Consider the following 15,945-nt stretch of genomic DNA (forward strand, 5'->3'; position numbering starts at 1 on the left):
GTTTTGCATAACCAAACATAAAACATAAATTTAAACTAAGCTAAACTACTTTCAGTCGAAGTGGAGGTCGAGACAATCCTTCCTTGTCAGGACGATGTGCCACGAGCTGGGTCCGGTCCGGTGCCGTTGTCGGGGTCATTGGGGAAGACACTCCTCCACTCGTCATTGTCGATCTCCTTGTCCTCGCCGCCCACCTTGCCGCCCTTCGCGCCGCCGTCCTCGCCGCCTTTGATCTCGTCATCAGAGGAGAGCGCGATAAACTCGTTGCCCTCTACGTCGGCAAAGATCGCCCGGGTGCTGCCGGCGGAGCTCTTGCATGTAGGCCTCGGCAGCGGCCTCGGCCTCGAGGCGCTCTCACGCGTCGCGGTCCTCCCGCGCCATAGCCGAGCTCACCCCTGGCTCCGGTGGAATGAGGTCGACCGAACGTGTGCCGAAGGGTAAATTAAGCCTAGCCGCCGCGCCGTGGTAGCGGCCTTGCTAGCGGTCGTACTCCATGGCCGCGAGCTCGACCGTGTGGAAGCTACCGAGCCACCCACGGGTGTGGGTCTCCTGATCTGTAATCTAGGCAACCCACGTCCCCCACCACCGCTGTCGGACCCCGAGGCAGGACCTCGTTGGCTGCCAGGTCCGAGGGAGGACAGGGAAGTCCTCGAATCGACATAGGGGAGTGGCGATGGGTGGATCGGGGGATCGGTGACGGTAGATCGATAAAGAGCTCGTAGAGGACGACGGGGACACCTCGGTGGCCACCTCGCCGGCATCGGGCGAAGAGGCCACGATAAACCAACATTTGGCCATTGGCTCCTCGAGCTCCCCGGCACATAGGCAGAGGTTGAGGATGGAGGCGGCGGCGATAGCGGGGACCTACCAATGGTTTCGGGGGTGGTGTGTGTCTGTGTGAGTGGAGGGTTTGGGGAGTGTGATATTTAACTACCATCCACAACTTTTGATGTGGCACGTGTGCCTCGCAAATTAACCGGACTTCCCCGACCCCACGGAGGTTGCAGGTAGCACGAAGTAGCCCCCCTACACACACGTCGGGGGGAGGGCATCTCACCAAGACGTACTGTAACACGGACCAAGCAGAATCCAACTTGGTCGTACAACCTCTCCCCGCTCGTTGTTGGTCAAAGTGATGGACGTCCACACAACCCCGCAAAATGGGCTAGCTTGTCGCCGATAACCTCGCGAGACAGTATTGTATGGAGACAAACCCACTCTGTGCATGTGGCCCATATATGTATATGGAAGTGGTGTGTGTGGTGCTTGAATACCCAATGTGCAAATTTGATGTGGCATCATGCTTTGGATCCGTAAAATCCCCACACCGAGTGAGGGTTCACGATGCGTAGCATGAGCTCAAACTTAATTAGGCTTGGAATGGGTCGACCTACTATACGGTAACTCGAAGCAAAGAAGAAGAATATATCCACCCTAGTAACCTTTCTCATTGTTGGTCGAAATGATGGACGACCACCTCGGGCCCTTGAATATATATAAGCTTGCCGCCCATAACCAAACGAGTGAGAGTGTGTCCAAAGACAACCATTATTGCATGCGTATGTCCCGAACATATTTATGGAGGTGTGTGATGCATGCATATGTGTTGAATACCCGACCCAAAGCACAACATTGATGTGGTGCATGCGTTGAAAATCGCAGAGGTCCCCACACAAAGAAAGGGGTCGTTCATGACGTGTCGTGTGCTCGCCCCCGCCCTTCGATCCAGCGGGATGAATTCAGGTGTACAGATGTGCTATTATGTATATGTCATCTCACATCATGATCTATATCAAGACAAAACAAAAAATTAATCCCCTCCTAAGTCAAATTAGTTAACCTCTCTCGCGTTGTCGGTGAAAGTGATGGACCAAGCTAGTCACCCCACCCCCTTGACACGTACTATATATACACCTAGTAACACAGCCCTAAAAGAATTAATCCTCCTTGTTCATCAAAAGCATACCTCTCTCTCGCTGGGTCAAAGTGATGGATGACGAACTCGTGGGCCCAACACAGAAGCGAAGCGTACGTCGCACGCGAGTGATAATCCTATACAGGACTATGTACCACCGTCTGCATGTGGCCCAAAGAGCTGTTTGTGTGATGCTTGAATATGCAATGCACAACTTTGATGTGGCACCACGTATATAGGAAACAAAAAAGTCCCCACAGAGAGCGCGAGGTTCATGACGCGTGCTATGTGCTATATGAACGCCCCCATTCAACGCGTGGTATATATGTACTTCTACTGTATAGCACAAACCAAAAGAAATCATTCCTTGATGATCAAATTAACCTCTCTCTCATTGGGTCAAAGTGATGGAGGACAACCTCGCATGCCCACAGATGGAAGCGCCACAGGCGAGTGAGTTCCAATATATAGGGCAACCACCTCCTGCATGGTATTGCGTGATGTTTGAATACCAATATAATGTACAACTTTGATGTGAACCTGCCTCGGGAACCGAAAATTGCATATATATAGAGTATTCATGTTGCCCCCTCTTCATGTACATACTCCTATACCATGCATATACGTAACACAAACCAAAAAAGAACCAACCTTGTTGGTCAAGTTAACCTCTCTCTCATTGTATGTTCAACTGGTCGATGACGACCTCGTGGGCCCATAGAGAGAGGCACACGCGAGTAATGTCATTGGACAAAACCACCGCGTGCATGCGCCCGTGTGTTATGTGATGTCTGAATACCCAATGCACAACTTTGACGTGGCACATGCTTCGCAAACCGGAAACACACTACACCATGATGCGTGTAGCCCCCTCACTTCAAGCCGGTGGGCGTGTGTACGCACGTGCTCGAACTTAGATATGGAATCCCACCATGATACACACCACACACATGCCAAGATGAATCCACCTTTTGGTCAAATGCCTCTCATTGTCGGTGGAAACTGAAAACCTTTGCGGGCTAATGAATGGGCACGTTGCTGATAACCGCACGAGGGAGAGTGTCCAAGAGGACCACTAATGCAAGCATGTGGCCCAAACATTATGTATGAAAGGGCTATGTAATGCTTTAAATAACCAATTCATGACTTTGATGTGGCATATATGACTTACAAAATGATCAGTAATCCCACACGAAGGTTCACGACTCGTAGTGTACTGCTGGACCTCTCTCCCCACCCCCCATACACATAGACACACACATCCCGCACCACCACACCCACTCTGAGGCATGTCAAACTTTTTCTGCAGTGAACATGTGACCAAAGGTGGAGTGTCGTGTTATTTAAAAAAAACAGACATCATTCGAACGTTTTTATACATTGATTGATTCCCTAGGGATTTAATGTGCAAAAATCAAACTTGAGCTACATGTGCACCAAAATGGGTTGCAAAATCATATGTGTCCCTGGGTGCATGTTTCCCTGTGCAAGAGATTTCAAAATATTGAGAATATATATTTTTAAAATTCAGTAAATCCAAAACTTAGTTGAAATTCACGAAACTTATCATAGTGTCATATATGGACACGAGTAGACAGTGATATTGTATTTTTTCGTCAATGAGACCCATTTTGATATAATCATCTTACAAACGGGAGATTATTTTATTAAAAACTGGCAACCAATATCTAATACGGATTATTTATTTGAATCATGTGCATTAGGCCGTGCCATGCTTCAGTTAAGCAGTAAAGCGGCAGAATGAATCATCAATAAACCAAAAAAATATACGCGCCGCCACACGCCCTGTGTGCCGTGCGAGCAGGCGTGAGTTGACGGGATGCATGCGAGCAGTCCTCTGCGCAGGTATACCGAGAGGTGTGTGATGTCTACTACACAACCTTCTTCTTATATACGTTGTTGGGCCTGCAAGTGCACAGGTTTGTAGGACAGTAGCAAATTTCCTTCAAGTGGATGACCTAAGGTTTATCAATCCGTGGGAGGCGTAGGATGAAGATGGTCTCTCTCAAACAACCCTGCAACCAAATAACAAAGAGTCTCTTGTGTCCCCAACACACCCAATACAATGGTAAATTGTATAGGTGCACTAGTTCGGCGAAGAGATGGTGATACAAGTGCAATATGGATAGTAGATAAAGGTTTTTGTAATCTGAAAATATAAAATAGCAAGGTAACTAATGATAAAACTGAGCGTAAACGGTATTGCAATGATAGGAAACAAGGCCTAGGGTTCATACTTTCACTAGTGCAAGTTCTCTAGACAATAATAACATAGATAGATCATATAACAATCCCTCAACATGCAACAAAGAGTCACTTCAAAGCCACTAATAGCGGAGAACAAACGAAGAGATTATGGTAGGGTACGAAACCACCTCAAAGTTATTTTTTCGGATCAATCTATTCAAGAGTTCGTACTAGAATAACACCTTAAGACACAAATCAACCAAAGCCCAAATGTCACCTAGATACTCCATTGTCACCTCAAGTATCCGTGGGCATGATTATACAATATGCATCACACAATCTTAGATTCATCCAACCAACACAAAATACTTCAAAGAGTGCCCCAAAGTTTCTACCGGAGACTCAAGAAAACGTGTGCCAACCCCTATGCATAGGTTCATGGGCGGAACCCGCAAGTTGGTCACCAAAACAAACATCAAGTGGCACGTGATATCCCATTGTCACCACAGATAAACACGGCAAGACATACATCAAGTGTTCTCAAATAAAAGACTCAATCCGATAAAATAACTTCAAGAGGGAAACTCAATTCATCACAAGAGAGTAGAGGGGGAGAAACATCATAAGATCCAACTATAATAGCAAATCTCGCGATACATCAAGATCGTGCCATAGAGAGAACACGAGAGAGAGCACGAGAGAGAGAGAGAGAGAGATCAAACACATAGCTACTGGTACATACCCTCAGCCCCGAGGGTGAACTACTCCCTCCTCGTCATGGATAGCGCCAGGATGATGAAGATGGCTGCCGGTGATGGGTTCCCCCTCCGGCAAGGTGCCAGAACGGACTCCCGAGAGGTTTTTGGTGGTTACAAAGGCTTGTGGTGGCGGAAGTCCCGATCTATCTTGATTTACGATGTTTTTTGGGTACGTAGGCTTATATAGGCGAAAGAAGTTGGTCGGGAGGTGCTCGAGGGGCCCACGAGACACGGGGCACGCCCAATAGGGGGGGCGCCCTCCTATCTCGTGGAGTCCTCGAGGATCTTCTAACGTGAACTCCAAGTCTCCAGGATCATATTCTTCCCCAAAATAACGCTGCCGAAGGGTTCATTCCGTTTGATATTCCTTTTCTTCGAAATACTGAAACAGGCAATAAAACAGCAATATGGGATGGGCCTCCGGTTAATAGGTTAGTCCCAAAAATGATATGAATGTGTAAAATAAAGCCCATAAACATCCAAAAGGGGTAATATAATAGCATGGAACAATCAAAAATTATAGATACGTTGGAGATGTATCAAGCATCCCCAAGCTTAATTCCTGCTCGTCCTCGAGTAGGTAAATGATAAAAACAGAATTTTTGATGTGGAATGCTACCTAGCATAATTCTTCAATGTAATTTTCTTTATTGTGGCATGAATGTTCAGATCCAAATGATTCAAAATAAAAGTTCATATTGATAAAAGAAATAGTAACACTTCAAGCATACTAGTCAAAGTAATCATGTCTTCTCAAAATAACATGACAAAAGAAAGTTCATCCCTACAAAATCATATAGTTAGGCTATGCTTCATTCTCGTCACACAAAGATGTTCCCAACTTCTATACCCCCGATGACAAGCCAAGCAATTGTTTCATACTTAAATAATCTCAAAAAAAATTCAACCTTCATGCAATACATGAGCGTGAACCATGGATATAGCACTATGGGTGGAATAGAATATGATGATGGGGATTCTATGGAGAAGACAAAAAAAGGAGAAAGTCTCACATTGACGAGGATAATCAACGGGCTATGGAGATGCCCATCAATTGATGTCAACATGAGGAGTAGGGATTGCCATGCAACGGATGCACTAGAGCTATAAATGAATGCTCAACAAAAGAAAACTAGTGGGTGTGTATCCAACTTGCTTGCTCACGAAGACCTAGGGCATTTGAGGAAGCCCATCGTAGGAATATACAAGCCAAGTTCTATAATGAAAAATTCCCACTAGTATGAAAAAGACAACTTATGAGACTCACTATATGAAAACAATGGTGCTACTTTGAAGGACAATATATGAGACTCACTACATGAAGAACAAGGTGCTACTTTGAAGCACAAGTGTGGAAAAAGAGATAGTAACATTGCCCTTTTTATTTTTTTTATTTTTTTGGGCCTTCCTTTTTTCTTTTGGCCTTTCTTTTTTTTCCTTTTTGGGCAATGCTCTAATAAGGATGATCATCACACTTCTATTGATTACAACATATGAATTACAACTCGAAACTAGAACAAGATATGACTCTATATGAATGCCTCCGGTGGTGTACCTGTTGGAAATATGCCCTAGAGGCAATAATAAAATGGTTATTATTGTATTTCCTTGTTCATGATAATTGTCTATTGTTCATGCTATAATTGTATTGACTGGAAACCATAATACATGTGTGAATACATAGACCACACATGTCCATAGTAAGCCTCTAGTTGACTAGCTCGTTGATCAATAGATGGTTATGGTTACTTGAATCCTTGACATCATGGTTCATCCGATGAGATCATCGTGGAACATGTGGGAGCCAACATGGGTACCCAGATCCCGCTGTTGGTTATTGACCGGAGAACGTCTCGGTCATGTCTGCATGGTTCCCGCACCCGTAGGGTCGACATACTTAAGGTTCGGTGACGCTAGAGTTGTTATGGGAAATAATATGTGGTTACCGAAGGTTGTTCGGAGTCCCGGATGAGATCCTGGACATGATGAGGAGCTCCGGAATGGTCCGGAGGTGAAGATCATTATATTTGACGAAGGGTATTGGAGTCCGGAATTGTTCCGGGGGTACCAGGTGATGACCAGCGTGTCCGAAAGGGGTTTCGGAGGCCCCAGCAAGCGTTGGGGGGCCTTATGGGCCAAGGGGAGAGGGCACATCAGCCCACTAAGGGGCTGAGCGCCCCTTCCACCCCATCTCACGTAACCAGGAGAGGTGGGGGCGCCACCCCTAGGGCAGCCGCCCCTCCCGGCTTGGGGGGGCAAGTTTCCTAGGGGGTGGGGGCGCCCAAACCCATCTAGGGTTTCCCCTATGGCCGCCGCCCCTCCCCTAGGGAACCCTAGGGCGCCTCCCCCTCCTCCCTTCCCCCTATATATAGTGAGGGAGAGAGAGGGCAGCTGCATCCTTCCCCTGGCACAACCCTCTCCCTCCTCCAACACCTCCTCCTCCTCCGTAGTGCTTGGCGAAGCCCTGCCGGAGAACCACGAGCTCCATCACCACCATGTCGTCGTGCTGTCAGAGTTTTCCCTCAACTTCTCCTCTCCCCTTGCTGGATCAAGAAGGAGGAGACGTCCCCGGGCTATACGTGTGTTGAATGCGGAGGCACCGTTGTTCGGTGCTTAGATCGGATTCGGCCGCGATCTGAATCGCTTCGTGAACGACTCCACCGACCACGTTCTTGTAACGCTTCCGCTTCGCGATCTTCAAGGGTATGAAGATACACTCCCCTCTCCCTCGTTGCTAGAATATTCATAGATTGATCTTGGTGATGCGTAGAAAATTTTGAATTTTGGCTACATTCCCCAACAGTGGCATCATGAGCTAGGCCTATTGCGTTGTTTCTATGCACGAGTAGAACACAAGTTGTTGTGGGCGTCGATTTTGTCAATTTATTTGCCACTACTAGTCTTATCTTGATTCGGCGGCATCGTGGGATGAAGTGGCCCAGACTGACCTTACACGTACGCTTACATGAGACAGGTTCCATCGACTGACATGCACTAGTTGCATAAGGTGGCTAGCGGGTGTCTGCCTCTTCCACTTTAGTCGGATCGGGTTCGATGAAAAGGGTCCTTATGAAGGGTAAATAGCAATTGGCATATCACTTTGTGGTTTTGGCGTAGGTAAGAAACGTTCTTGCAAGAAACCTATAGCGGCCACATAAAAACTTGCAACAACAATTAGAGGACGTCTAACTTGTTCTTGCAGCATATGCCGTGTGATGTGATATGGCCAAAGGATGTGATGAATGAAATATATGTTATGTATGAGATTGATCATGTTCTTGTAATAGGAATCACGACTTGCATGTCGATGAGTATAACAACCGGCAGGAGCCATAGGAGTTGTCTTAATTTATGGTATGACCTGCGTGTCATTGAATAACGCCATGTAATTACTTTACTTTATTGCTAAAGCATTAGCCATAGTAGTAGAAGTAATAGTTGGTGAGACAACTTCATGGAGACACGATGATGGAGATCATGGTGTCATGCCGGTGACGACGATGATCATGGAGCCCCGAAGATGGAGATCAAAAGGAGCAAAATGATATTGGCCATATCATGTCACTATTTGATTGCATGTGATGTTTATCATGTTTTTGCATCTTATTTGCTTAGAACGACGGTAGTAAATAAGATGATCCCTCACTAAAATTTCAAGCAAGTGTTCCCCCTAACTGTGCACCGTTGCGAAGGTTCGTTGTTTCGAAGCACCATGTGATGATCGAGTGTGATAGATTCTAACATTCGCATACAACGGGTGTAAGCCAGATTTACACACGCAAAACACTTAGGTTGACTTGACGAGCCTAGCATGTACAGACATGGCCTCGGAACACAAGGGACCGAAAGGTCGAGCATGAGTCGTATAGTAGATACGATCAACATGAAGATGTTCACCGATGATGACTAGTCCGTCTCACGTGATGATCGGACACGGCCTAGTTGACTCGGATCATGTATCACTTAGATGACTAGAGGGATGTCTATCTAAGTGGGAGTTCATTAGATAATCAGATGAACTTAATTATCATGAACATAGTCAAAAGATCTTTGCAAATTATGTCGTAGCTTATGCTTTAGTTCTACTATTTAAGATACGTTCCTAGAGAAAATTTAGTTGAAAGTTGACAGTAGCAATTATGCGGACTGGGTCCGTATTCCGAGGATTGCCCTCATTACTACACAAAAGGCTTATGTCCTTAATGCACCGCTCGGTGTGCTGAACCTCGAGCGTCGTTTGTGGATGTTGCGAAATCTGACATACAGGTTTTGATGACTATGTGATAGTTCAGTTCGTAATGTTAAACGGTTTAGAATTGAGGCACCGAAGACATTTTTGAAACGTCGCAGAACATATGAGATGTTCCAAGAGCTGAAATTGGGATTTCGGGCTGGTGCCCATGTCAAGAGGTGTAAGACCTCCGACAAGTTTCTTAGCCTGCAAACTAAGGGAGAAAAGCTCAATCATTGAGCATGTGCTCAGATTGTCTGAGTACTACAATCACTTGAATCGAGTGGGAGTTAATCTTCCAGATGAGATAGTGATGGTTCTCCATAGTCACTGCCACCAAGCTATTAGAGCTTCGTGATGAACTATAACATATCAGGGATAGACATGATGATCCTTGAGCAATTTGCGATGTTTAACACCGCGAAAGTAGAAATCGAGTAGGAACATCAATTGTTGATGGTTAGTAAAACCACTAGTTTCAACAAGGGCAAGGGCAAGAAGGGATACTTCATGAAACGGCAAATCAGTTGCTGCTCTAGTGAAGAAACCCAAGGTTGAACCCAAAACCCGAGACTAAGTGCTTCTGTAATGAGGGGAACAGTCACTAAAGCAGAACTACCTTAGATACTTGGTAGATGAGAAGGCTGGCAAGGTTGACAAAAGTATATTGGATATACATTGTATTAAATGTGTACTTTACTAGTACTCCTAGTAGCACTAGGGTATTAAGATACCAGTTCGGTTGCTAAGTGTTAGTAACTCGAAATAAAAGAGCTACGGAATAAACGGAGACTAGCTAAAGGTGAGATGACGATGTGTGTTGGAAGTGTTTTCAAGGTTGATGTGATCAAGCATCGCATGCTCCCTCTACCATCGAGATTGGTGTTAAACCTAAATAATTGTTATTTGGTGTTTGCGTTGAGCATAGACATGATTGGATTATGTTTATCGCAATACAGTTATTCATTTAAGGAGAATAATGGTTACTCTGTTTATTTGAATAATACCTTCAATGGTCTTGCACCTAAAATGAATGGTTTATTGAATCTCGATCGTAGTGATACACATGTTCATGCCAAAAGATATAAGATAGTAATAATAGTACCACATACTTGTGGCACTGCTGAGGGAGTCCCGGATTAGGGGGTGTCCGGATAGCCGGACTACCATCATCGGCCGGACTATCATCATCGACCGGACTCCAAGACTATGAAGATACAAGATTGAAGACTTCGTCCCGTGTCCGGATGGGACTTTCCTTGGCGTGGAAGGCAAGCTTGGCGATACGGATACGTAGATCTCCTACCATTGTAACCGACTCTATGAAACCCTAGCCCTCTCCAGTGTCTATATAAACCGGATGGCTCTAGTCCGTAGGACACAACAACAACCATTACAATCATACCATAGGCTAGCTTCTAGGGTTTAGGCTCCTTGATCTCGTGGTAGATCCACTCTTGTAAACATCCACAATATCAATATCAATCAAGAAGGGCGTAGGGTTTTACCTCCATCAAGAGGGCCCGAACCTGGGTAAAACATCGTGTCCCTTGTCTCCTGCTACCATCCGCCTAGACGCACAGTTCGGGACCCCCTACCCGAGATCCGCCGGTTTTGACACCGACATTGGTGCTTTCATTGAGAGTCCTCTGTGCCGTCACCGATAGGAAGGATGCCTCTTCCCGTCTTCAAGGACGGCATCTTTGCCGATGGAGCCTTGGCCGCCGGCCAAACTATCCGGCTAGGAGGTTTTCTTATGACCGCCTGTCCGGCCACCGCTTCAACGATGACCTCTCGTGTCATCGAGAGTAATCTTCACGTCAACTCGGAATTCGCCGAGCAGTTAGATCCAGCAGAGCTCTCGTCTGTAAACGAACTCTTGGATCGGATCGCCGCCCTGGGAGTCGCTACAGACTACAATCGGATCGGGCTTAAAACCGATCTGAGAGAGATTAACTCTCCCCAGGTTACCCACCACGTCACGGTGGTAGAGCAACATCGCGACGATCCTTCTCCCATATTGAAAACTAGTCGTGTTCGGGCTACCGAACCCTCCATGCCGGATTCCCGCGGAGGAGCGGATTACGATCAAGCACTGAACATAAAGTCAGGCATCGGACCGGACTCGTTGGATAACGTTCCACTTTCCAAGCTTCCAAATTCGGAAACTTCTCGGCCCTTGAGCCTCAAGATGGGCAGGGTCCCGGACTCAATTAGGCCCGCCCGTCCAGATATATGCGATCTATCTCTAATCCGGCAAGAGCCAGCCGAAACAGTACATCATTATTGGGCCAGATTCCTCCTGGTCATGGACCGGATAAAGGACTGCCAAGAGGAAAACGCAATCTCGATCTTTTGCAACAATTGCACGGACAGGGGAATCTTGAACGCCGTCAGCCATCGTGAAATCACACGTTTCGCCGACTTGGCATCCATAGTGCGAGAGTACTGTGCCATAGAAAGTTTCCGGAAAACCGAAGATAGGTTTTGGGATAATCCGGCCCCGAACATAGCCCCAGTCCGCAACAGAAGGGTGCATTACACTCAGGCACCAAGTACAAGAACCAAAAAACAGAAGCCCCTTAAAGGGAACGGAACCGTACTGGAGGGATGGCTCAGCAAACCCTGTACAATTCACAGTACCAAGGGCGCCACCCCAACACATAGCCTTCGTGCATGTTGGATATTACGGCAGGTGGCCAAAAGTGGCGAGGAGCTTCTAGCCCCGCGAAACCACACCAACAATACCGGTACGGTATCAACAGTCTTCGAGACTTTCGCATCAAACAATATGCGGAAACGAACGATCCACAGCCTTGCCGAAGTCTACCAAGTAGCAAAAACAAATCCTTGGAGCGACGCGGCCATCACCTTCAACGCCAGCGACGAACCTAAATTCCGAACAGCCCGAGCAACAGCCGCATTGGTCCTTAGTCCAATAGTGGTCGTCTTTCGACTTACCAAGGTACTCATGGATGGCGGCAGCGGATTGAACCTCATTTACGAGGAAACTCTTCAAAAAATGGAAATAGACTGGAGCCGCATTGAGCGAAGCAGCACAACCTTCAGAGGAATAATCCCTAGCCGGGAAGCACGCTGCACCGAAAAAATCACACTTGATGTGGTGTTCGGCTCGCCGGACAATTACAGGTCCGAAGAAATCACGTTCCAAGTGGCCCCGCTCAGCAGCGGATACCACGCTATATTAGGACGAGAGGCGTTCACAATTTTCCAAGCCGTACCCCATTACGGGTACATGAAGCTCAAAATGCCTGGGCCCGGCGGGATAATCACTCTCGTTAGTGATCCGGACATAGCACTCTGCGCCGAAAACAAAACAGCCGCATTAGCCCTGGAGGCACTATCCGAAGCCCTAGCGGCAGAGGAACTCACCGCGCTGCGCGCTACGGTGCACAGAGACGACGTGATACTCGATAAGAGATTCAAGTCCACCTCCTTTAAACCAGCGGACGAAATTATAAAATTCCAGGTCCACCCAACGGACCCGACAAAGACGGCCTCCATCGGGGCACAGTTGAACCCTGATGTAGACGCTGCGCTGCGAGAATTCCTTCGGGAAAATTGGGACATTTTCGCCTGGCATCCTTCAGATATGCCAGGAATCCCTCGCAGGCTGGTAGAGCATAGCCTAAACATCCTAAAAGGGTTCAAGCCAGTCAAACAGGCTCTTCGACGATTTTCCGAACCCAAAAGACAGGCAATGGGAGAAGAACTAGCCAAACTATTGGAAGCCGGATTCATCAGAGACATCAAACATCCGGATTGGCTAGCAAACCAGGTAATGGTACCAAAGAAGGACAGATCCTGGCGCCTATGTGTCGATTTCAAAGACCTAAATAAAGCCTGCCCAAAGGATCCCTTCCCCCTCCCCCGCATCGACCAAATCATCGATGCCACTGCAGGGCACGATTCATTGTGCTTCCTGGACGCATACTCCGGCTATCATCAAATCAAGATGGCAGAAGCGGATCAAGCCGCAATGGCGTTCATTACTCCATGTGGACCATTCTGCTTCAACACGATGCCCTTCGGACTTAAAAACGCCGGCGCAACATATCAGCGCATGATTCAGACATGTCTGGCTACCCAGATCGGCAAAACAGTAGAGGCATACGTAGACGACGTAGTCGTCAAAACCAAACACGTCGAAACTCTAGTAGACGACTTGAGGGTCACATTCGACAACCTCCGAGCATATGACATCAAGCTGAATCCGGAAAAATGCGTTTTCGGTGTACGAGCCAGAAAGCTCTTGGGCTTCATTGTATCCGGTAGAGGAATTGAAGCAAATCCGGCCAAAATCCGAGCCCTATCACAGTTGGATATTCCAAAAAACCTCAAACAGATCCAGAAATTGACTGGATGCGTGGCGGCTCTCAGCCGCTTTATCTCCCGCCTAGGAGAAAAGGCATTGCCCCTCTATCGCCTCCTCAGGCACACCGAACACTTCGAGTGGACGGATGCTGCCACTGCCGGACTCGAAGAAATAAAGGCCATATTGGCAACGAATTCGGTCCTGGCTGCGCCCAACCTGGGCGAACCTATGTTGTTATACATCGCGGCAACACATCAAGTAGTAAGCGCGGTGCTCGTCATAGAACGAGAGACAGAAGGGCATAAATTCCCTCTTCAAAAACCAGTGTACTACGTATCCACTGTTTTAACCCCCTGCAAGTCCCGTTACCCGCACTATCAAAAGATAGCGTATGCGGTGTTCATGGCATCCCGGAAGCTCCGACACTACTTTTGAAGAGTGTTCGATAACAGTGGCCTCCGAAGTACCCCTAAATGACATTATAAATAACCGCGACGCAACGGGCAGGATTGCAAAATGGGCCATTGAGCTCTTACCATTCGACATAACTTACAAACCCCGGCGAGCTATAAAGTCGCAAGTTTTGGCTGACTTCGTCGCTGAGTGGACTGAAGCCGAACTCCCTAAAGAGTACGGCGCATACTCCAATTGGATTATGCATTTCGACGGCTCCAAAATGTTGGCCGGATTGGGGGCTGGCATCATACTAACGTCCCCAATCGGGGACAGAGTCCAATACGTACTTCAGATAATGTACACGGACTCCAACAACGCAGCCAAATACGAGGCCCTCTTACATGGCCTCCGGATGGCAATCTCCATGGGCATCCAACGCCTAGAGGTGCGCGGGGACTCAAACCTCGCAATATCCCAAGTAAATGGAGACTTTGACGCCAAGGATCCAAAAATGGCAGCCTATCGCAACGCCGTCCTTAAAATGTCAGCTCGGTTCGAAGGACTTGAATTCCACCATGTAGCCAGAGATAATAACCAAGCGGCCGACGTATTGGCACGCATCAGCGCAAAACGTGACGCTGTCCCTCCAAATATCTTCCTGGAATGGCTGTTCAAGCCATCCGTACTATGGGAAGAGGAGTCCGGAAATAACAAACCGGAGGCAGCCGCAGAGCAATCTGACATAACCGGCGATCCAGCCAACGAAACAACACCCTCAGCTCACGACATAATGGCAGTAATCGCCCCATGGACAGAGCCGTTCCTAGCCTACTTGCTTAGGCAGGAACTCCCCGAAGACCATAATGAGGCCCGCTGCGTAGTCCGGCGATCTAAAGCCTACAAGGTCCATGAGGGAGAACTCTATAAGAAAAGCACAACCGGAGTCCTTCAAAGGTGTATCTCCGAAGAGGAAGGGCGAGACCTTCTGGCTGAAATTCACGCCGGACTAGGCGGACACCACGCCGCAGCCCGGGCCCTTGTAGGAAAGGCATTCCGTACAGGATTTTATTGGCCGACGGCCCGGGCAGATGCTCAGGACTTAGTCCAAAGATGTGTCGGTTGTCAGCTCTTTGCTAATCAGAGCCACATGCCACCCACCGCCCTCAAAACTATACCCATTACCTGGCCGTTCGCGGTCTGGGGGCTTGACATGGTTGGACCACTTAAAGGGGGAACCCACAAGCAAAGGTACCTATTGGTCATGGTGGATAAATTCACCAAATGGATAGAGGCCAAGCCAGTTAAAACGGCAGAGTTCGGACCAGTGATAGACTTTATATCCGGGGTAGTACACCGTTATGGTGTCCCCCACAGCATCATCACCGATAACGGCACGAACTTCATGGCCGATGAGGTTAAATCATGGTGCAAAAATATGGGCATCAAGCTCGATTACGCTTCAGTCTATCATCCTCAAACCAACGGTCAAGTGGAACGAGCAAATGGTCTAATAATGAGCGGCATCAAACCCAGACTAGTGCGGTCCCTTACGAAATCTGACACGCACTGGGTAGAGGAGCTCGACTCCGTACTCTGGGGGCTGCGGACAACGCCTAACCGTACTACCGGATTCACACCATTTTTTATGGTATACGGCGCAGAAGCAGTTTTGCCCTGCGACATAATTCATGACTCACCTCGAGTGTGCATGTACGAAGAAAGAGAAGCCGAGTTGGATCGGCAGGACAGCTTGGACGCATTGGAGGAAGAACGCGACGTCGCCAAGGCTCGTTCCGCATTCTATCAGCAGCAGGCTCGAAGATACCAAAGCAGAGAAGTACGGGCCAAGACATACAACATTGGCGAACTGGTTCTACGCCTGCCGGACAAGAAAAAGGACAAGCTCAAGCCCAAATGGGAAGGCCCCTTCATCATCGATAAAGTCTTGACCGGCGGAGCGTACCGTCTACGAAATACGTCGGATAACCAACTCGAGCCGAACCCATGGAACGCAGCCCGCCTCCGAAGATTCTATGCCTAGCGCCGGACTAAGAGTTCGTCCCTTTCCCTCCGTCCAAATTTTTTTTACTTTAGCTGCCTT

This window comes from Triticum dicoccoides, chromosome 3B (assembly GCF_002162155.2).
Source record: "Triticum dicoccoides isolate Atlit2015 ecotype Zavitan chromosome 3B, WEW_v2.0, whole genome shotgun sequence".
Taxonomy (NCBI): Eukaryota; Viridiplantae; Streptophyta; class Magnoliopsida; order Poales; family Poaceae; genus Triticum; species Triticum dicoccoides.